Consider the following 22,273-nt stretch of genomic DNA (forward strand, 5'->3'; position numbering starts at 1 on the left):
GATGCTGAACAAGTGAGGGAACTGAAGTGGCTACTCCTTCCTTAGCCAAACTGATTTCTTTGCTGCAGCCCTAAGAAGCACTCTTTCTGTGGTAGCACTGTAGTCCCAATTCTTTCCAGCCCAGTGCCTGGAGAAGATAGTGTGAATGAGGACCAGCAGCTGCCCACACAGAGAATGACGGTCGAAGCTTCTCCCCCTCCACCCCATCCCCAGAGGCTTCCTTCCAGCCTCTGTTTCAGTGGAGGAAAAGCAAAGCTAGGATGATTCAATCATGGCCACCTTTCCTCACTCTCCTTGTGTTGGCTAGTGTTGGTTTAAAACTAGCTCTTGTCTGCACAGTCACAGGCACACTGTTAATGTGAAAGAGACTCAAGCTGCAATCATGAACACCCTTTCTGTGGAGTAAGCCCCATTCAATGGGATGGGTGCATGCGTATTGAATTCTATCAATGGCATTCCCCCTAAGTATGTTTCTGTTACAAGTAATGGGACTTTCAATGAAGTAGGCTCAGGGTGAAAAATATCTCGAAAGTCTGGAGATTAACTTTTTGAAAGGTAAACTATATCATTGACATAAGAAATTGTCTGCCCTGTGGAGTTTTGGACAGCCTGGATTAAGAGACAGTTTTTCTGTGGGACTTTCAGGGATTCTTTCGGGTATATCAGCTGTACTAGTTGAGTGCAGCACCTGATACTGTCAATCCTCACAGGAATTTATTATCCCTGCTGGTCCACATGTCAGATCAAGGTATTAACAGGTCAGCACAGGTAGCCTGGCCTAAATGGAACTGGGCAGGTATTGTGCAAAACTCTGCAGAGCTTTATATTAATTTTTTTCTCTTGATCTCTTCTAACTTCCCTGTTAGCACTATTGCCCATTGCAAAGGATGCATATTTGACAGTAAAAATCCCTAAAATTTCCAACCTATTGGCTGGAGAATGATGGCAGTGGTGGGGCTTTTATTTTTAGTTTTGGTCTAAACAAGCATGGGAGAACACCCTAGAAATCTGCTTTCTTAGTGCAACACTGTTTATATTGACAGACTAGTCCTTGTTGCTTGCATATGGTGGTCCATTTTAAAAACAAGTGATAGTTCCCATTTGAACTTTTTTTAAATCAAGAACTTCATTTATATTTAAAACTTTTATGTTGCGAGGTTTATATTATTCGTGCCCATACAATAAAAATACATTACATAGCCGTTATTTGGTTTCTTGTTTCTATATGAACAACTTATTCTTGCACTGATTAATCAGACCAATCATGTGCCAGCAACTGATTCATTGCATCTGACTGAAATGAATTCAGATTCTATGTGAAACTGTGTCATAGAATCTGCGGCAGAATAGCTTTTCCCAAGTTGTCTCGATTCCATGGACTTGGATACCATTTTTTCCCCAGTATCTGGAAGTGTTTGCACATGTAGTCATACAAAGGTATGGAAGAGAAAAAGAAACATTGACAAAAATATATTTCCTTAGGCTAAGACATAAAAATGAAAATTTTGCATTTGTGCATTTTTATTTTACCCCCTCTTTGGGGTACATTTGCTCAAATTCACTTTAATAAATGTGCATTTGCACCAATGCAATTTTGTTCATGCAAGTTTGCACACATGTGAATTAGTGTTAACATAATGAAATGCTCCTACAAAAAGATCTGTTCAAAAAGAGAAGATGACAGAACAAAAAAATGTCTGATGTCCCTCATTAGTAGGCATCCAGTGCCTGAATCCCCAAGATGTGTTTGATATTCTGGCTGGATTTTCCCATGTGGTTCATTGTGCACATGCAGGAAAATGGTCTTAGAAAGGTTGATATACAAAACTGTTGTGTGCACATTCAAAATATGAAGAGTATGAAAAATAATGAGCTAAAATAACCCACTCCATGCAGTTGTCTTTAGTTGCTCTTAACCTGAGATTCTTATACCTACATCAGCCCTTGATGGTTACATGAAAAATAAATGCAAGTCACCTTTTGGTAACTCTTGCATATATTAAATTAATGATTGTATTGGTTCTAGTCTCCATGTGACTATGGATGATTTTGGGCCACTCACTGACGCTCAATCGAACCTACTTTACAGGGTTCTTGTAAGGCTAAAACAGACGCAGGGGGATTGGGCTAGTCCCCTTGGATTCCTTGCATGGGAAAAATGTGGGGGGTAGAAAGAGAATAAAGTAAAAAAGGGAACTGTTGGACTGCAAGAAGAGCTTAGTTTTTCTTCCTCCTGCTGTTCCTCCCTGAAAAATCCCCCTGCAACTGCTAATTGTAAGGGATGCTGCTAAATACGCCTCTGTCATCTTTCTTTGTACACGTAGCAGTTTTTAGGCTTGAGTGCGGGTAGAAGGGGGACAGAAATTTCATCAGAGAAATGGCAGAGGGCAAGTGGTAAAGACCCCTTTCCTTTCATAATACAGTTATGATATGAATCTGGATCTCCACTGGAAATAGTAATGTCACACAATAAGTCACACAATAATTTTTAAAAATAAAGATGCATGTAATATGTTGTCTAGTTTTGCCATCAAGAGTATATATAAATAAATAAGTGTGTGTGTGTTTGTGTAGCTTAGCACATTTTGAACATGCCCTCCCCCATGCTGAAATTGTGAGAATGGAGGCCTTATTGCATAGTAGGTTAAATAAAGAAATCAATGCTGTGTCACTTCAGGGACTTAAGCAGCTTATTGAGCTGCAGAAGTTGAAAGACTGAATCAGTAGAATAAATCATTTCTTCTTAAGTTCATCCTTCAAAATGACTGGTTCTTCTTTGTCTAAGTAGAGGCAAAACTGGACTCCAGACAAATTTTAGGACAGAACTGTTTAAATATCTGACAAATTGGTAAGCAACTGAAAAAAGAATGGGGCATCATGGAAACCATTTCATGGCCTTCCCTTATATGTGTGCTATATATGCCTTGTCTGTAAAGCAGCTAATGTAGGTGATTAGTGATGGCTTGAAAGCTAGTAATGAGAAGACTGAGACACAGTGGTTTCCTTGGGTCCTTCCCCTGGATCTATTTGGAACCAGGTCTCACTGGATTCTTTCTGAATTGAGCTAAGCCCAAGTAGACAGCATTTGCCATCACTTCGTACCTTTCCCAGAGTTAACTAGATGAGATCAGGGATCAGAAAAGGCTACTGATCTGCAACATGGTTTGGCCTTTGCACTCCATTTTCCATGGTTGCCAGCATCTTGCATCAGCACTGGGAACTATGGGAAGCAAAGTTACTGTGCCTGGGACATGCTGACAGTTGCAGTCCAAACATCTGGATGGTACCGGGTTGGTGAAGGCTGGTCCAGCACCTAATGGAGGTCTCATCATCATGGTTGCCAGGCTCCATCTTGTTTTTCGTCATGAAGAGGTGATGCACAAAGGTAGTACTGGGAATTGAAACCAGCATTTGCTGCACAATATACAACACAAACGCAGTCAGTGCTTTGTAGGCATATGCTTCAAGTCACTTGATGGTCACGTTATCTTTGGAACTCATTATTTCACTGCTCAGTTCAATAGGCTAGATCCCTCATGTTGAATCCATGCCATCCCACTGATGTCAATGGGGTGGCAATTGTAACTAAGAATGGAACCTGGCACAAGCTCTTCTACTGAGCTGCTGCTTCTGTCCCAAAGTCACACCACGCAGATGGCATGACAAGCATTGGCAGCTGTTTTCCATTGAACAACTAGCTGGGCACAGTGTATCTCTGCAGAAAATTAACACTAGCACACAACCACAGAGAGTTCCTGGAAAACAAAAACAAAACAGAAAAACAACCATGGATATTTGATCTACAGGGAAGTAGTCCAAGGTTAAGTGCTATGTCACATGCTTTAACTCAAAGGAAGTTGATCAGTAAAAAGGAAAACATGGGGGGACCCCCCCTTTTTAAAGTATCTCTGTGCTTTGGAAAGATGTTTCTTGCAAGTTCCTTTTTCTTGTCTGTAACCAGTTTGAGGAGAAAAATAAGAAGAGCCCAGAATAGCAAGTGGCAATCACGTCACTTGATACAAATACTTTCCATAGAGGTGGTGCTAATTTATGAAAGCTTCAGGGCTAAGAGCAACAGCTTCAGGTGGCTATAAAAATGCTGATGAATGTCATCCATTTTCAGCTGGAATGTTGCATCTGTCTGCTATTGTAACCTTCTAAAAGTTTTCAGAAGTGGCCTTGTTACAGCAGTAACTATCCTGTACCCAAGGGCTGCGCGCATCCTTCAGCCTCATATCATGTGGCCCTTGGCCCAATTTCAGAAGAGCTCTGAAACTGAATCTGTAATACTTTAGGTGTGCAATGAGAAGACAAGACTCCCCATGGAAAGTTGAAGCTGAAAAGGAAGGGAAAGACCAGATATGAGATGGCTCAATTCTGTAAAGCAAGCTGCAGCCTTGAGTTTACAAGAGCTGAGCTGCCAGGCTGACAAGGACAGGCCATTTTGGAGCTCTCATTTATAAGGGCACCCTTAGCATGTTACAGCAACTGCCAGAGATCAGCTCAGACCTCTGGCAAGAGTGATCAGTCCCTTTCCTGGCAGCCCAGTGTGTAGGAAGGAAAAGGAAAAGAGAGTATGAGCTGAAATGAGATAGGGAGAGGGGGTGGATGGCAGAAACAGGGAAGGGGATATGGTAGAAAGGGAGTGAAAGGGGGTGGTTCAGCCTTTATTTGGTTCTGGCACGACTCACCTTTGGTCCACCAGCAGCATGTGGCCAACTAACAATGGCAAGGGGCCAGGCTATCTGTGGGGCCGCCTTTCCCCATATATAACCTCCCAATCACTGTGGTCAACATTCAAGGCCCTCTTCTGCATTCCTCCCCAGAGTGAGAGAGGAGTTGGCAAGGAGGAGGGCATTCTCTTGCACTGCTCCCAGGTCATGGAATTAGATTCCATAAGAAACTAGATGTCAACACTGTATTCAACACTGGTAGTTCAACACTGGCTGGTGTCAACGCTTTTCTTTGAGTTGCTGGCTGAAGACCATTTTGTTTCACACTTATTTTGAAGAGTGAATCTGTTGGGTTTGATTTTAAATGTTGTTACTACTACCATTTTAATGGTAACTTCATTTTTAAAAAATTGGTTGTGAATTATGCTGTATTATTGAATAATTGCTTTATATCCCTTCTCAGTTTATTAATTTATCATTTAGTTACTTTATATATTTATTTTGTTGTTGTTGTTGTTGTTACTATCGTTTTATTAGATACTGAAGATGAAACTCAAATACTTTGGCCACCTAATCAGAAGGAAGGACTCCCTGGAGAAGAACCTAATGCTGGGAACAATAGATGGCAAAAGAAGAAGGGGATGGCAGAGGATGAGGTGGCTAGACGGAGTCACTGAAGCAGTTGGTGTGACCTTAAGTGGACTCCGGGAGATGGTGGAGGACAGGAGAGCATAGAGGAATGTTGTCGATTGGGTAGCGATGGGTCAGATGCGACTTTGTTAAACAAGAACAACTGTTTTATTGTATTGTTGTTGATTGTGTGTAAGCCACCCAGAGAGCCTATGGCTAATTGGGTGGCATATAAATCAAATCAATAAGAAGATATGGCTTAGATGGCTTGTGCAGTGATGTGTTGCACTGAAATAGAAATGCAAGAAAATGCATTTTTAAAGAAAAATATTTTAAAATATTAGTCACAATTGGGCCAAAGCAGAATGCTTTTTAAAGCCCCATTATTTTCAGTGAGAATGATTTGAGTATGTGTTTAATGCCCCCAGTGAATTCAGTAAAGTAACTTTGGCTGGATCTTACCTTTTACTTGTTAATTCCTTTAGCATCCGTAAGCACTCTCTAATGTGATAGTTCCTGAGCAACCCCTTCTTGCTGGTTCTCCTGTTAACATCCGCTCTTTGTATCCACTTTGTGAAATGCAGTGTTTTCCCAACCTCAGGAGTTCCCAAGCATGTTTCAAAAACGCACACGAGTCAGAACTAGCTGACGTAGAACTCTTCAAAGAAAAGCAATGATAAGCTATCTTTTCTGCGTATGAAAAAAGCTCCAAATTAGTGTGTTGGACAAAAACATTCTTAGCAACAGTGATGTTGATTCTGTGGCTAGGCTGTCAGAGGACAAGCATTTTTGGAAAATTAAATCAGCCAAGCCTCTGTGCAAGAAAGTCTGGTGGCAAATTCCCTGTGAGGAAAGCTGTGAACCCTGTATTATTTGTCTTCATTAAGTTTTGCCCACGCAACTGGACACCAGGAAAGTGTCTGGAGGCTGTCCGAGCTCTGAACTGTTAATGACAGAATTCTGCAGAGGTGAACAGTGATACAGAATAGCCAAAGCCTTTCTGTCCAATTTGCCAGAAAGACCATCCTTCAAATGAGAGAGTCCCCCGGCATACCACAAGTGCTATAATTCATGGGGGCCTTTTATTGAAAAAGGAAGTATGAAGATAGGGGAAATTATATATTTTAAATGATTGTCAGAACATTATGAACAGTGGGAAGCTGGGACCACAATGCACATTCTCCTGATCCACTGAGCTCAGTATGGCTTACTTCTGAGAAGATCTGTATACACTATTTCCAGCCCATGCTGCATTATATTGCATTATATTGAGCATTGCGAGTGCTCAAAAGCCTTCAGAGCCCAAGCAGAATGATATGAATAAATGAACATGGTGAATTCATCCAGTGGACTGGATGGAAAGGAAAGAGTCCTTGTGGCTTTATTTTTAAGCATTGTCCTTGTCACATTTACTAAGTATAGATGATGATGATGATGATGATGATGATGATGATGAAGAAAATGCACACTGTGCTTTGTGACTTGCAAGGGGCATAGTTTGTAAAATAATACATGGGGTGATACAGAGAGCCCTTTCATAAGGAAAGACTTATGGGTAGCTTTCAAATAGCTTTGTATGGCTTAAAGACATATAAAGTATCTACCATGCTGAAGTTAAGCAGGTCATGGGTTGGCCTGAGCTTGGAGGGGAGACCACCCAGCAATCACATAGAGCCACCTTGAGTTCTACAATGGGAGAAAGGAGGGATACAAGTATATAGAAATAAGTCAATAAATAAATAATAGTCCTTGTATGTACAAATTGAACTTATTTTTAAGATCAGTCCAAACTGATTCTGTCAAAACAAGTGCATTCTAATTTTCTTTCACTCTTTGTAAACTCTGATGCCTGTCTACCTTTAGGAGCCTCAAGTTTTCCATGTCCAAGAGCTTGGGGCCAAATCCTTCAATTACTTCTAATTACACAGTAGAATAATTTTTGAAGAAAGCATGACCTCATGCAAGGTCATTTTGTTAGATTCATATTTATTATCATAGAACAGTGAGTATACTGCTCATGTTAAGCTGGAAGGAGAGAGAACATGAAGGAGTATCATAGAAGTTACAAATCAGTAGAACAATGTGTATTGATGGAGTTGGAGAGAAAAGTTTCAAAACAGATGGAATGCTGCCTATACAAGGATGGTGTTTTGCTAGAACTGCAAAGGAAACTCCACATCAACAAAGCTACTATAGGGATTGTGGAAAGCCAGAAAGGCCAGAAGTTAACCAAAAATTTCATGGGAAATAATTCAGTGATAGCAATTATAGTCATAATATATTTATTACATATAAAAAGTTACTATAAATTTCATCTTACTAAAGTCTTCTACGCTCTGTAATTACACCACTTTGCCAAGGCAGTTCATTTATAGTTGGCACAAGTAACAAGATTTGATCATAAACTATTGTCTGCACCAGGAAGGAAACACATTTACTTTACCCTGTATGCTACAACTGTAATTTGTTGGTTCTTATCTTCATCAAGTGCTTAGCTAACCACAGATGGTCCTAATTGTTTTGGAGGTTACATTGGCTCAAGTCTCTTAAGTAGCTGGAAATCAGTGTTCTACTGATTTATTTCAATAGTCAATTCTTCTGGTCTCTAAAAGGAAAGTATTAATTTTTCTTCCTAATTGGATTAAAAAAGAAAACTGTTTTATTAATAAGATTTATCTAATTAAGTGATTTCTCCTTAGCATGGCAGATTTGCACTGAAAGTAATATAAATAAAAGCAATGTGAATTGTATACTGGCATGTGAATTATATTTCATATAACCTGAATTCTGTTCATATGTCCCATTTGCCACTACCAAGCAGACTGCCTAAAAGCTATCGTTAGTGATTAAAGGCAATAATGTAACTATTTTTATACCCAGTGAAAATAGTATGCAGGAGGGTAGATCTGAACCTCACACAATGAAGCCATTGCTGTAAGGTGGCATGAATTTCATTATGGTACTAGGATTAGATGATGAAGCTATCTAGAGAAGTATCTAGAAGTCTCTGAAGTATCTAGACCTGCCCAACTTTGATGGCATGGGATAATCAGGTGCCTCCTCTGGTGCTCACCTTTAAAGCGAGAAAAGAAGGACCTGAACAGACCAGTCAGCTGTTCTTGAATCAGGGTGAAATCACTTATGCCAGGCTCTTCCCAAAACATTTTGCTATCTCTGATGAGAACATCATTCCATATCAAAAAAGACCCTCTTCTTAGTAACTACCCAAGTCATTCCCTTGACAGGGACTCCTGGAGGACTGCTGAAGATAATCCTAGACAGGTATATATAGAAGGAAATTAGACTTTAGGTAACCTGGCCCCAGGTTATTTAATACCAGCATTTCAGGTCCAGAAATGGGCTGGCACAGATGCAAAAAGTACTGGTAGTAACTTTTTAATAAAATTGTGACCCACTCATTCTATTCAGTTCCTGGCCTAGAGAAACTCAACTCTGAGTGAAGATGGGGCAGGACAGTGAATTAAAGGAAGTTTTTAAAAAACCTTCCTGCTTCTTTCAGCAGAAATGCTGGCCCTGCGTGTTGACTATGGAAGCATGTTTTTCCCTCCTGCATGGCAATTAATCTGTCTTGCAACTAATTGAATCACAACAGAGTTCCCCACTCAGCCAGATGTTTCCTGTCCTGTCAGCTAGCAAAATAGGCCTGCTTTGTACACACAGGCTGCTCCTGTTGGGCTCTTAGAGGTGAACCCTTGAAGGCTTATCACTCAACAAGGTATTGACATAGAAACTGTTCAAAATAATACATTCCTTCACTTTTCCCCTTTAAAAAAATTCTGTTACCTGAAATAGTTAACAGGTTCTGCACATCTGAAAGGACAATAGCATTTACTCTTGCTTAGGGTCAGTGTAAAAGAATGACATTTTGAATATAGTTCTGAATATTCCCAGGTACTTGAGCATCTTAACTTCAGTTAAGATGAATACAAGTTATGGATGTAACTATATGCATGCTTAGACAGAAAAAAGTCCAGCAATTCTCAGAAGATCCCAGGCAGCAGGGGGAACTAAAGCGACCTGAATACATAACACAGGCAAGCCATAATTTGACAGGTTAATTTCTAGCCCTAGCTGAGAGCTGTGACACCAGGACTGATGCTGAAAGGTTATTGAGGTAGACCCAAGATAAAATAATGGCAGAAACCTGTCACCCTTGGATGCCTTATGCAGTAGGGAACCAGAGGAAGCGCTTTTCCTCCAAGCCAATGTGGATTCTTACAGAGTTGAGCCTTTCAGCATCTCATTTGCACCAAATAACTAGAGAAGAGGTGAGCAACTAGTGGATCTCTTGATATTTTTGAAACAGCATGCAGGAAAAGGCACTCATACTGTCATAAAATGGTTTTTAAAATATTCTGAAATGCCTAGAAAAAATATTGGAACATTTTCTTTTTGACCTCCAGAAGTTTTCGTTTGGTACTCCTGTCAGTCCTAGCCAGCATGAACAATAGAAAGGGATTATGAGAGTTTCAGTCCCCAAGTTGCCCACCTTTCATTTGGCTACACAAGGTGGGCATCACAAGATTATAGACGGGATCAGGGAAGGATCAGACAGATTCAGTTTCCTCAGTGCCTCACTAGTTCTAAAGCTGCATCAGCTGAAGAAGATGTAAGTGTTGTAAAAATCACTAGGAAACTTCTAGAACTTTACCCACCCACACAAGCTTTCTCTTCTCTCTTTCAACTCTTGTATTTTCTCTCTATTCCTTAGCTGGCCAGTGGCCCCCAGATGCACTACAGAACAAATCTGCTATTACAATTTTCCCAGTGTGTCTCTTGATCCACATGGGACCTAGAAGCTTGCCAGCAAATTGAAGATGCTGTGTGTGACTTCAGCTTCTCTACATAACATGCACAATCTCTCCTGTGGGGAAAAAGTGGATTTATTGTGCCATCCAGACTCTGGATCTGCACTCATGGACCAGTCCTACTTGTGCCTCTGATCCTGTGTTATCATATTTCCCTCTTCCTCTTCCTCCATCATTCTAATCTTCAGAGGGATAGCATTTCCCCTTATTCAACCCCTCCCCAACCTGTAAAAGTTGCTGAGGCAACTATTTCAGTTACAGCCACCCAACTTAATTCACACATGTATGTTTGAAATGTTGAGAGAAGAAGGAGCTAAATTTTTCTTCTGAAATTTTCCTAGTTGGATTGCCATTCAGATGGAATGGGTTCCCTTCAAAATGATAAAGGAACAGAGTAAAGGCAATCTGTTCATCACTGTTTTATCTCTTTGAAGCCCCGGAGGCACACTATCTGCCTGGAAACTCTTAAGAATCTGAGCTTCTGGTATCAAACTGTGAAATTCTATAGCATTTACTGGAAAGCGGCTCATGACATAGACCTCTTGTTTGCCCATGGTACAATTTGCCACTTAAGCTGAGCCCCGCATAGCTTAGTGCATGAACTGCATGAAACAGCAGTCACAGATCAGATATCTTAAACAGCTATTTTATCACATGAACACTGTGACTGTCACTGCAGCCAGGCCTATTAAGGGATAAGCTTATCATTTGCTTACTGCCATCTCATCCAATTGTATGAATTGGAATTTAGCCAGTTTACAGACACTCTTTAGCAAAAATTGCATTGCATCCAACCTATCTGTTTCATACAACTGTAGCAAAAATTTAAAGGAAAACAGATTTGCACTCTCTTTCTTTATACACACATATAGGCATGCACTTTATTTTGACTCCTTGTCCAGGATTTAAATAACACCCATCAGTTTGGCTGACACTTATGTCCACAGAGTGTCTCTAGGTGAAACGAGAGCATAAACTTCAGCATGACTTAATGTTTCCTAGTCCAACCTTACTAATCTTAACTGAAATAGCCTCTGATGAACATGTGAGGTCAGTTGGTGGAACCAGTAGGCATCGTCTTTTTCTCACCAAAAGAAAAAAGAAAACACACTCTTTCTCATAGCCAGCGTTCCATGTTGTGCTGATAATGTATGAAAACGATGGAAGAGGCCAGCAATGCTGGGATTCTTCCAGATGGTCACATGGTTACTCTCCACCTTGGTGAACATTGCTTCCATGCAGCTGTCTGCTTTGTATCTGTCAAGTAACCGCTATCTAGAGCACTGATGGTACTCCCATTTTCTTGAATTATACCTATAGTGAAGAATCTAAGCTACACAGAGAGGACTTGCTTTCAGTGCTTTTCCCATCTCATAGCCCTTGCTGTACACTTGGGTGCTGAACTTTTCTCAGCCTGAAGACTGAGTGCCTGAAATGTTCTCGGCATTCATACTCCATACTTGCTCTTGGCAAGTCTCAGCAATAGCAAAAAGAGATCAGCAACGGCAAAAGGACTGGACCCAAAATACCAAAGAGAGCAGCCTACTTAGCTTAAAAGTCTTATTGCCAGCCATTGAGCCATAGGAGAAACATCTCAACCTTGTTGAATGCTGCTGTGGTCATGGAGATGGGAATGTAAAAAAGGCAGGAAGTGATTAAACAACTGGAAGTCCAAGAGAGAGTGTGTGGCAAGAAGAGGGAGGCATGGTCCTCTGAGGACCAGACAGGGAGCCCATGTGGGATGGATTTGCTTAATAGGGCTGAGGTGCACTGCTCTTGCTATACCCTGAGGCATTAGTATATCAGAGGCATCCTCCCTCTAAAGCCAGTTCTTCTCTGAATATGAACAACCCCCTCCCCCATAGACTCTGAGAGAGCTGCTCTAGATAAGCAATTTTCTTCTCCCGTGAAATGAAAGATGCCCCTTCACCAGGCAAAACCAGAAACTATAGAAAGGAAAGTGGAGGAGAGCTTTAAGTAAATATAACCATGCAACCCATTTTTTACCATTCACAATTAATTATGTAAATAGAATATTGATTGCCCATTGCAACATAAATGTAATGTTTCACAGTCAGTACAAAGCATGAAATAAATTGACTAGGGACTAGGTTGGTACTTCTTGGCTTGTATTAGCATAATTAATTATGCTTCATTGTAAAGCTCCCTTGAGCTTTAGCTGGAATGCATAAAGAATTGTTTTCTTTACAGCCATACAGCTCCTGAATTTTGGAGCAGTATATCACAGAACCGTAAGCAAAAATGAAATGACAGATTGGGTTCTGTTCTTGTAGCAAGCTATATATTAATGTATTTGAATTTATTTCTTTATGTGTGAAGACACTATTGTGAAAAAGTATATTATGGAATTTTAAACAGGTTTACACACAGAGCAGAATGCAATTTAATATGCAATTTGGTGGGCCAATTCATAGTATTGCCCTCAGTCTCAAAACACATTTTTTTTTAAAAAAAAAATCCTATCTGAGAGAACTCTGAAACAGTTTGGGAAACAACTGTTATTATAATTATAAACAAAAGTATCATGCTCACATATACAATATCTACAGTAGCACAATTTTAGTTTCAGTAGGAGTGGCAAAGACATTTCAGTCTGCTACAAAGTTTGCAAGAAGGTTCAATGGCTCATTTTTTGATATATTCAAAATTGGCTTGCAAACAAACACCAAATTCACAAACAGTGTATTTGTTGTGCTTGATTCCTGCTTATTTTAAAACAAAGGAATGCTAACCTTTGCACAAGCCCATTTCATTGTTTATGAAATATTCAATGTGTAGAACGAATGAGTTGATCAGAGATATAGATGCTCTGGGTGAAATATACAAAGGGTGAAATATAGAAATCCAAATCCTTTGCCTTTGCTGAATAGAACTCTTTTTAAAAGAGCTCTTTAGGTTGCAATCCTATGCATGCTTAGACAAAAGAATTCCTAAAACTTCCATGTATGCACCAGCAAGCCATGCTGACGGTTGTATGGGTTTTTTTCTAAGAACATAAATGCTGTGCTGGATCAGACCAAGTGTCCATCTCATCCAGCATTCTGTGCATACAGTGACCAACCTGCTGCCCACAGGATACCACAAGCAGCAGCAGCAGCAGCTTCTTCTTCCTCTTCCTCCTATACTACCCCACAGCCAAAGTTTTCTGGGTAGTTTACAGAGTACATGATGATAAAAATACAATAAAAACATCATAAAACCAGAAAAAAGCCTTTTGCTTCATAGTCCCTATTTTTTTCTTTTGCAACAGCACAAACCCAATGCTACTTGGAGGTAATCCAACTGATGCAGTCAAATTCTGTTTCAAAAATCTATCGGTGGTGCTCTTGCACAGCCTGACCCGGTGAAGGAGATCAGTGTGCAGGAGTTCTGCACAAAGATCATCAGATGCGAGTGCAACAGCATCCTGCTGCCCAAATTCTCCAACAACTGGCATACACAACTGGCACACTGACTCAGGGGTGATATGTAGCCAACAGGACTAGTAGCAACTGATAGCCTCCCCCTACAAGAGGTTATCCTCTTTTAAACCATTCCAACTAGTGGCCACCACTGCTTCCTGTGGCAGTGGATTCCATAGTTTTAACTATAATGCTGTATGAAGAAGTTCTTCCTTTTATCTGTCCCGAATCTCCCACCAATCAGCTTCATGGGATGACCCTGGGTTCCAGGATTATGAGAAAGTGAAAAAATGTCTAAGATCTACCCCCTCTACATCATACATGATTGTGTCTATCTGGGTCATGTATCCCTTTTCTTCTCTTTTCTCAAGCTAGATAATTTCAGCTGTTGCACCCTTTGCTTGTAGGGCAGTTGCTCCGAGCCTCTTACCATGTAGTTGCATTTTTAGAAATGTAGAAACAGAGTGACTCAGAAGAGTCCTCCTGGGTCATCTAGTCTGACCTCCAGCTGGCTCTACTCATGACTGTTTTTCTGAACCTTTCCTAATTCAAAATATGCTTTTTTAGCTGTGCTGACCAGGACTGTACACAGTACTTGAGGTATGGGCACACCATTGCTTTTGCATAAGGATAGCATGATATTGCCAGTTCTGTTTTCAAGTCCCTTCCTAATTATACCCAACATGGAGTGCTCTTCATCTTTTCCACAGCAGCCACACATACTAGGTGGCTTTTCCACTGAGCTGTCCACAACAATCTGCAAGATGCCCTTCTTGGTCATTCACTGCTAGCACCCATCCCACTGGCTTGTGTGACAGGACTTGCTTTCTGTGTGCTTTCTAGTTCTATCTTCAATAATATTTTCAACCAATTTACCTAGAATAGATATTAAACTAACTGCCCTGTCTAAACATGCATAGGATTACACTCTTAATTAGTACAAAGTTTAATAAGAATGTTGCTTTCCAATGATAGGGAAGTATAATTTAGAAATTAGAAATGTAAAATAATCCACTGAAAATAAAACAACCAAAAGAGTGGGGAAAGGAGAAAGAGGGAGGGAGGGAGGAAACCACTTGTAAGTTTCATCATTTGGTATCTATAAACATTAAGAATTTTATTCAGACAATGAAATGACTAAATGGTTGGACCCCAGTTATCTGGTGAATCATATTTCATATATACCTGCCTAGATCTAAACTCACCCCCCCCAGCCTTTGTCTTTTTGACAGTAGATTAATACCATTTTATATTCACAGGCTTTTCAGCTATTCCATTTAAAATACATTGTTAGTGAATTTTTAGATCTTTATGCTTGCTTCTGGTTTTTACTTTGGGCTTATTCTGTTTTAAACATAGGCTTTATATTATGTTTTAGTGTTATTGCATCTCATGGTAATACATTTTTCTTTGTGAACTGCCCGGACAGGTTTGATTATTGAACAATATGGAAGGGTAATGAATAAAGTAAAACACCAGATAAACAGGATCCTGGACTTGAAGATCCGAAAATGTTAACATAAGCAGCAGCATTTCATTTGATTTCAGTTTATCAGACTTCAATGTAAATACTATAGATAGGTGGATCAGTTTATTTGTAGCCTTTATCAGCTTCATGCATGTTCATACTTAAGTCTATTCTAGCCCTTTTCTATATTAAAGAATTTAAACACACACACAGATTGTAATTATATATACATGTCAATATCTTTTGTCACAAAATATACCTTTGTAACATTTTTCTCACCAAGTATGCACTGCTGAATGCCTTTTGGCCTAAAAAGCACATTTTGGTTAAGTTCTTTCAGGCATGAACTGCATAATAAAATCTGATGAGGTGCAAACTCCAAATGCGAACTGCACATTAGGGGGTGCAGATCAGGTTGATTCGCTTTGAAATGTTGAATGGACAAAATCTTTAAACATCTTGCAAATAAAACTAGCATAAATGCTCAACACATACACACACTTTGTCCTTCCAGTCAGCACTTTTCTTTTAGAATATCTAGTGATGCATATATGGAACCATTTGCCTGCAACGAGGGTTTATGCTAAAGTTCATATTTTTGGTGGCATATCTGTTAAGTTAAATAGGCACAAAATCTCATTTGCTCACAAAACCTCAGTTTTAAAATTATTGACTAGAGGCTAAGTGACTGAACCTTGAGTAAGACATACCTTTTAAGTAACAGTGTTATGAAACAATATATTATAATGACTGATAATGGCAATAATAATTGAATGTATTATATTTTAATTTTATGTTGTGAGCTGCCCCAAGGCTTCGGCGAATGGGGCGGCATAGACATGTTTTAAATAAATAATAAATAAATAAATAATAAACAGATATAAGATTACTATTTATTTAGTGTGATGAGAACAATGGGGATGTGAACTGAAGCTTTGGTTCAAAGTGATCATTGTAGTTTGAAATGTTGTATTGTATTTTCTACCCATTGTTGAGAAGAAATAGAAATATTCATTTCTGTAGGGAAATCTTAATTTAGACCACAATTATATCAAGTGTATCAAAAGTAAGCCCAACTGAGTTTAGCGGTGCTTTCTTTCAGGTAAGTCGTATAGGAATGCATCCTAACGATGCATTCCCCCCAACTTGCCAAGTTTCTGTTACCAAGCAGAATGCTTGTAGCTATAATCCAGTATTGTGTCCCACATGCTAGATGTACCATTCAAAAGTTTCTAATAACATGCAGTGTTAATCATGTTTTACCCCTGCTTGACTTTTAAGTTGTGTGGGGAACCAACAGTCCATTTCACAAGGGGAACCAACTGTCCATTTCACAAGGGTTAAATATATGTGTACGAACAGGTGTGTAAATTCACAGCAAAAAGATATGCAGTGAAGCACTTGGATGAAAGCTCAGCAAAGCTCTGAAAGCAATTCTTACAAGTAGCAGGAAGAAATAATTTTCAGCATCCCAAATTGTTGATAAATCAATGTTTGAGAGCAAAGCTTCATCGAAATCAAAAGTGTGGTTCCCACTGAGCTGATAGGGCTTTTCATGATCACACGTAGACTAGTAATCTTCAAAATTGAGTGCACAATCAGGGACAATGGGCCGTAACTGCTTCCACAATAGCCTGGTATCATTGAATCATTATGTGGAAATTTGTAAATAATCACAAAGCCAACTGACAGATTGACACTGCTCAGTGCATATTGTGGCTGGAAAACTTGTGGATAGGGTTTCCCTTCCATGTCTGACATTTATCCAAGTATTTTCTGCTCAGCTAAAAGAAGATGGCTCTGTGCTATGGAAGTCAATGCTGTGGTGACATCTATCTTCCAGTACATTTGATCATTTGCTCTCTTTGTTAAATCTCCTATTTCTGTCCAAGGATTCTCCTCTGACTGAGCAGCTTCCATTTCTAACATTAAATCAGTATCCTGCACATTTGAATGCTTGTGAATAATTACAAACCCAGGCAAGTTTTGTGAATGCCTCAGAGCTCAGTTGCACAGTGAATCCAAGGCAGTCTTCATGGGTTACTTGAATGAAAAGGCAAGACATATACAGAAGGGCTGTGAGGCTGCTTATCTTCATCCTGGAGGTCAGAGGCTCCTCCCAGTCACAGCAGCCAGAGCTCTTCTGTGTTTTGAAAGCCGCCTTGTGCAATTTAGAAGACTTTGACACCTCTGCAGGAGACCATAGCTCTCTTGAGTCTTTGTTGATAAACCATTTCAGTTGGTGGATTCTGATGATGATCTGTGCTGTTGCTTGAGTTGCAGGGTTATATCAGATCAGATCTTGAAAAAGAGTCGAGTTTCTCAAGAGATAAGACAGAAATAAGTCAGTAGCACAGAAAGGTCTGATTTGGGCTGAGGCTGAAAGCTAGACAGGGCTGTCTTTATGCTGCTCTAACAAGGGCAAGAGTAAGAGTGAGGCTTAAGGAGAAATGTGGCACCATGTAGCCTGTTTGGTCCTATCTCCATCCTGAAAGACGCTGGGTCTCTTGGAGGGCCATGACTTGCTTTAGCAATCTGAGGTTCTCATAATATAGAAGTAGTTGAAGTATACTAGTGTCCCCATGGGACTAAGTCCTTAGAGAATAAAGATAGTAATGCAGCTTGCTTTGGATGCAGAGGAGCTAACTCCTGGGGTCTTTCTAGTGAACTGAACTCTTAGGAAGTGGAAACTTTATGGAACTTTACCAAGGCCAGCAATCTCCCTAACCAGGAATCTGGTCTGTGAAAGTTAACCCATAACAGAAGGAATAGAAGTAATGCATGGAGAGGACCAATGCTGAGAGTCACCTAAATGATATTGCCAGTGCTCAGCAGGGTATGATCAGCAAGCAGGACCACAAACTTGTGAATGCAGTGCTGACATTAACAAAAGCTGTCTTGGATGGTAGAGGCTGAACTTACCAGGGACTGTACTTATGTTACAACTCCAACATTACATATCTGGACAATTTTTATCCATTAATCTATTATCTCTTTACTTATTCAGATACACGTTAGTAAATATGTCCTTTTCAACATTTTCTTCTCACCCATGGTTTGCCTTTCATTTTTTACCCAGATATTTGATTTTTGGTTGTGATTTCTATTGATTAAGACATCAATATGAAGGGTAATGTTCATTACATTTTCTCCCTCACTGCAATGTATGGCCAAACTATAATGCAATTTTTGCTTTATAAGTCTGGAATCTTTTTTCTAAAAGCAAAAACAAAACTAAACTACCACCTTGGTAAAATCTTGCTTTACCCTTACATCAAAACTCAATCATTGGGCAATTCATTTTGTGTCTGTGTGCACATAAGCACATATATGCGACACCGAAGTTTTGAAAAGTAAAATTTAAAACTTTCCACAATAAAAATGATGTAGAAGACTAAATTTAAATTGCAGCTACCCATCAGTTCATTTTATTTAATACTTAGCCATATCCATTGCTTTAGCAAAGTGCAAACATTCAGTTTTAGTCCTTATGCAGTTAAGTTTCTACACATACTTATTCATAAGATGGGATTTACTCCAACAGAAGTGTGTAGAGCAAAGGACTGCACCCTTCTGTGTATTTGCTCAAGTAGTATGCCCTGATCAATAAAGTTTAATGCCTTTTACTCCCTAATAAGAGGTTTAGGATTGTACCTATTGTCATTATGACCAGCACTTCCTAGATGAGTTAATATTTTCAATATTATCTTCTTAGGAAGCCATCCAATTTGCTTGATCATAACCATCAGAACTTGGAGGACTGCAGGCCTCTGATGGAAGTTGGAAGGACTGTGGAGATAAGGATTGTGTTTATGGTTCTCCTACCCTTCAAAGCAAATTGGATTTCTAAGTAATCTACACCAGCTCAGAAGCAGAGGGCCCAGAGGCACTGCCAGGATTCCTCATAAGACACCAGTGCCTCTCTCTCTCCCTTCCTGCCCCCTGGATTGTCTCTTCCCATGTAGGTTCTGAGGTCAGTCTGAGAACTCAGAGCTGCAGTTGGCACAGAAAGAGCCATGCTGGGTGTGAGAATGAAATAAGGGCACTTTAAAAAAATCTTCCTCACTGTCAGAGCAATACAACAGTGGAACCAGCTGCCCAGAGAGCTGGTTGGCTCTCCTACACTAGAGGCATTCAAAAAGAAGCAGGACAGCCATCTGAGTGGGATGGTGTAAAGTGGTACCCTGTAACAGCAGGAGGTTGGACCTGATGGCCTTCATGGCCCCTTCCAACTTTACTATTCTATGATTCTATGAAATTCCAAGGCCCAGTTCTGAGCTCTGACCATTTCTCTGGAACCCAGAGAAAGGGTTATCATGCAGCTGTCTAGATAGCATATACTGACCATAGGACTGGTCCTTTATTCTCCTGTGTATCTTGATTGCATTCATTCTGATGTCTCATCTGCTGATGCGGGATCAGCTTTTCCACTGCTCCATAACAGTTCAGCCCTCAAAATGCTTTATTTGGGTGAAAACTCACAAATAGCTCTGATACTGTCTTGTTCTTATTTTCTACATCCTGCTCTCTCAGAAATGAAGTCCCTGATTAGGTGGAAATCAGATCATTCTTGATTAATATGTTTTGGAAGATTTGCTTCCAAACCTCAATAGCTCATGTTGGTCAGGAACGGTTTTCTAAAATACAAAAGGAATCAGAACAGCATGTGGCTTAAAACACACACACACACACACCAGCTTTCACCTCACAGTGCAGTTACCAAGCTGCAAAATCCCTTTCAAATTGACAGTTGTTTCAAGCCACCAAAAGTAAATTGTAAAAGCGCTTTAGATCACATGAGAGACCCACTAAACCTGAGCGAGAGCTCTGCTGAACAGCTGTGCTTGGCTGCAGAGGACGCTTCCACTTTGCAAGCAGAAAGCATGTAACTATAGACAGTAAATTTCCAGGAACATTATAAATAAGGCAAGTCAAAAGGCTATTGACTACCATTGGTGAAATTTTGACTTCAAGAAATGCTTACTGCATGGAATGATTGGTGAAGAGGGAGCAATAATTTGTTCCCCACAAAGTGGCTTGGCAAAACACGGCTTCCAACAGCCTGCCAGGTAGCTTTTGCTTGTGTTCCATTTTCAGGAGACATATTTTCTCCCAGCGAGTACATGATCCATGATTGATTTGATAGGGCAGTGCTATGCGTTCCATAGGCATGGGGGAGAGTACTAATGCACTTGGTGATAAAGCTTTACTACTGTAACATTGAAGTAATCTTCAAAAATTGCTACTAGAAAGAGACCAGGAGGTTTGCAAAAGACAGCACTTGAAGGTAAAAGCTAAGCAAGGCTCAAAATAATACACATATCCCCAGAAATGGAGATGCATGAACCCATAAATGTTTGAAGCTTATACGCCAGATTGGGGGAAACTCAGTCTGAAGGTCAAATTCAACTCCAGAGAAGATCTCCAGGGCTGCATTCCAGTGATGAATGGAACTGAAGGCAAAATAGGTGGGACTAAATTATAAAAAAGTAGATCCCACCAGGATATTGTAATTTAAAACCCATCCTACCAGTAGTGAAGTCTTTGGAAAGACATTCCAACATTTTAGAATTTCCGTGGGACACAGCACAAAATCCAGGAAACCACCAACCAATCAATGGTCCCTGGAAAGAGGGCACAGACACATGGGGGAATGAATCCCAGAGGGATAGAAGGGCTAGAATTGAACCTCAAGCTTGATGTTGCCCACTTTTGTGAAACTGTTTTACCTCCAAAACCCTTCATCATCGTAATGCTGATATAAAAGAAAACCAATTTCAACCCCACTGCATTTCTTCATACGTGTATATGCAGGTACACAATTGTGTGGTTCATGTACTTATTTAGTACATACTACACAAAATTAACTAACATCTTTCTGGTTATGGTTACTGAAGAATGATCATCATATGGGAGAATGCAGTAGTGTGAACTAGTGATAGCACTTAGAAATAGCAACACAACCATTCACTTTGGCAGTACTATGCACAATATTTAACCATGAGAAAAGATCCAAACATCCTGTGAGATTACTGTGTACATTTCTGAACATCATTTCTCAAACAAACCATTACAGAGTTGGAAAAGGTATAGAAAAGGGAAACAATCAGGGCTCTGGAACAACTCCTGTAGATTTGGTGCTTTTAGTTTAGGGAAAAGGTGAGTAAAGAAGTGACGATAGATGTTGGTAAATTATGCGTGGCACAGAGGAAGTAGAGACAGAGAAGTCTAAAGGGAAATGGCTGGATATTCAGGATGGACAAAAAGAAGTACAATGCATAGTTAAATTACGTGCTTAAAAAACTATTAGTTGGAGATGAATCAGTGTTAATGTCACTAAAGCTGGAATAGAAAAAATAATTTCAGGTAAATCTATTAATAGATACTGGTTGAGGTGGCTAATTGATTTCTCCAGGACTGAATACCAGTTGCTGAGGAGCAACAGTGAGAGGATGCTACTTGAACCCAGGCCTTTACTTATGGGCCTCCAACAGTCCCATGGCTGGCCTCTCTGGAAAACAGGAAGGGAGGCTGGGCAGTCTGCTCTACCAGGACTGTCCTCATGCCAGTTCTTTGGGTTCCAGTTTTTCCATGTTGTTTAGTAGTATTTTTCATTGTGGGATGATGAATTATAATGAATTATTTCTATCAAAACTACTTTTATTGATTGTGCTAGCAAGTAATGTGGCCTTATCAATTGAAGGAAAAGGACAGAGTTCTCAACCCTGAAGGGATAAACCTGTACCTATGAAATCTAAGAAATTCCAGTCTTCTACCATCTGCTTTTGCTTCTTGACAATTTAATTATTGGCTAGGATGAGTAGAGGTAACAAGCAGCCGGGTCTTATTCCTGTATTCCTTATATGTAAGAGGAAATTTTAGTAGTGCAGCTTGGATGAGGGCAAGGGGGCAAAGGGGTTGCCAGAATGGGATGTTGGCTGCTCTTATTTTGGGCCTGAGGTTCCCAGTCAAGTCCTTGGATCCAAACTTTATGGAAACAAACAAACTTGAGAGTTTTTGCAAGGAGTTCAGTTGATCAGCTATTTGGAGGGATATGGCTCAGACACCCTGACCCTCATTTCAGAAGGCTGGCTGAGCAATGGCTTAGGAACAGCTGGGTCATGTGACCTACTGATCATGTGCTGATCTTAATTTCTTTAAAAGCAAAGTGTACCCCCCACCCAAACCCTTGTATGTGGAATGGGAACCCCAGAATCTTTCTGACTGCTGAATGACTTATACTAATCAAGC

Source organism: Varanus komodoensis, unplaced genomic scaffold (genome assembly GCF_004798865.1).
Source record: "Varanus komodoensis strain SLA01 unplaced genomic scaffold, ASM479886v1 scaffold13_1, whole genome shotgun sequence".
Lineage (NCBI taxonomy): Eukaryota > Metazoa > Chordata > Lepidosauria > Squamata > Varanidae > Varanus > Varanus komodoensis.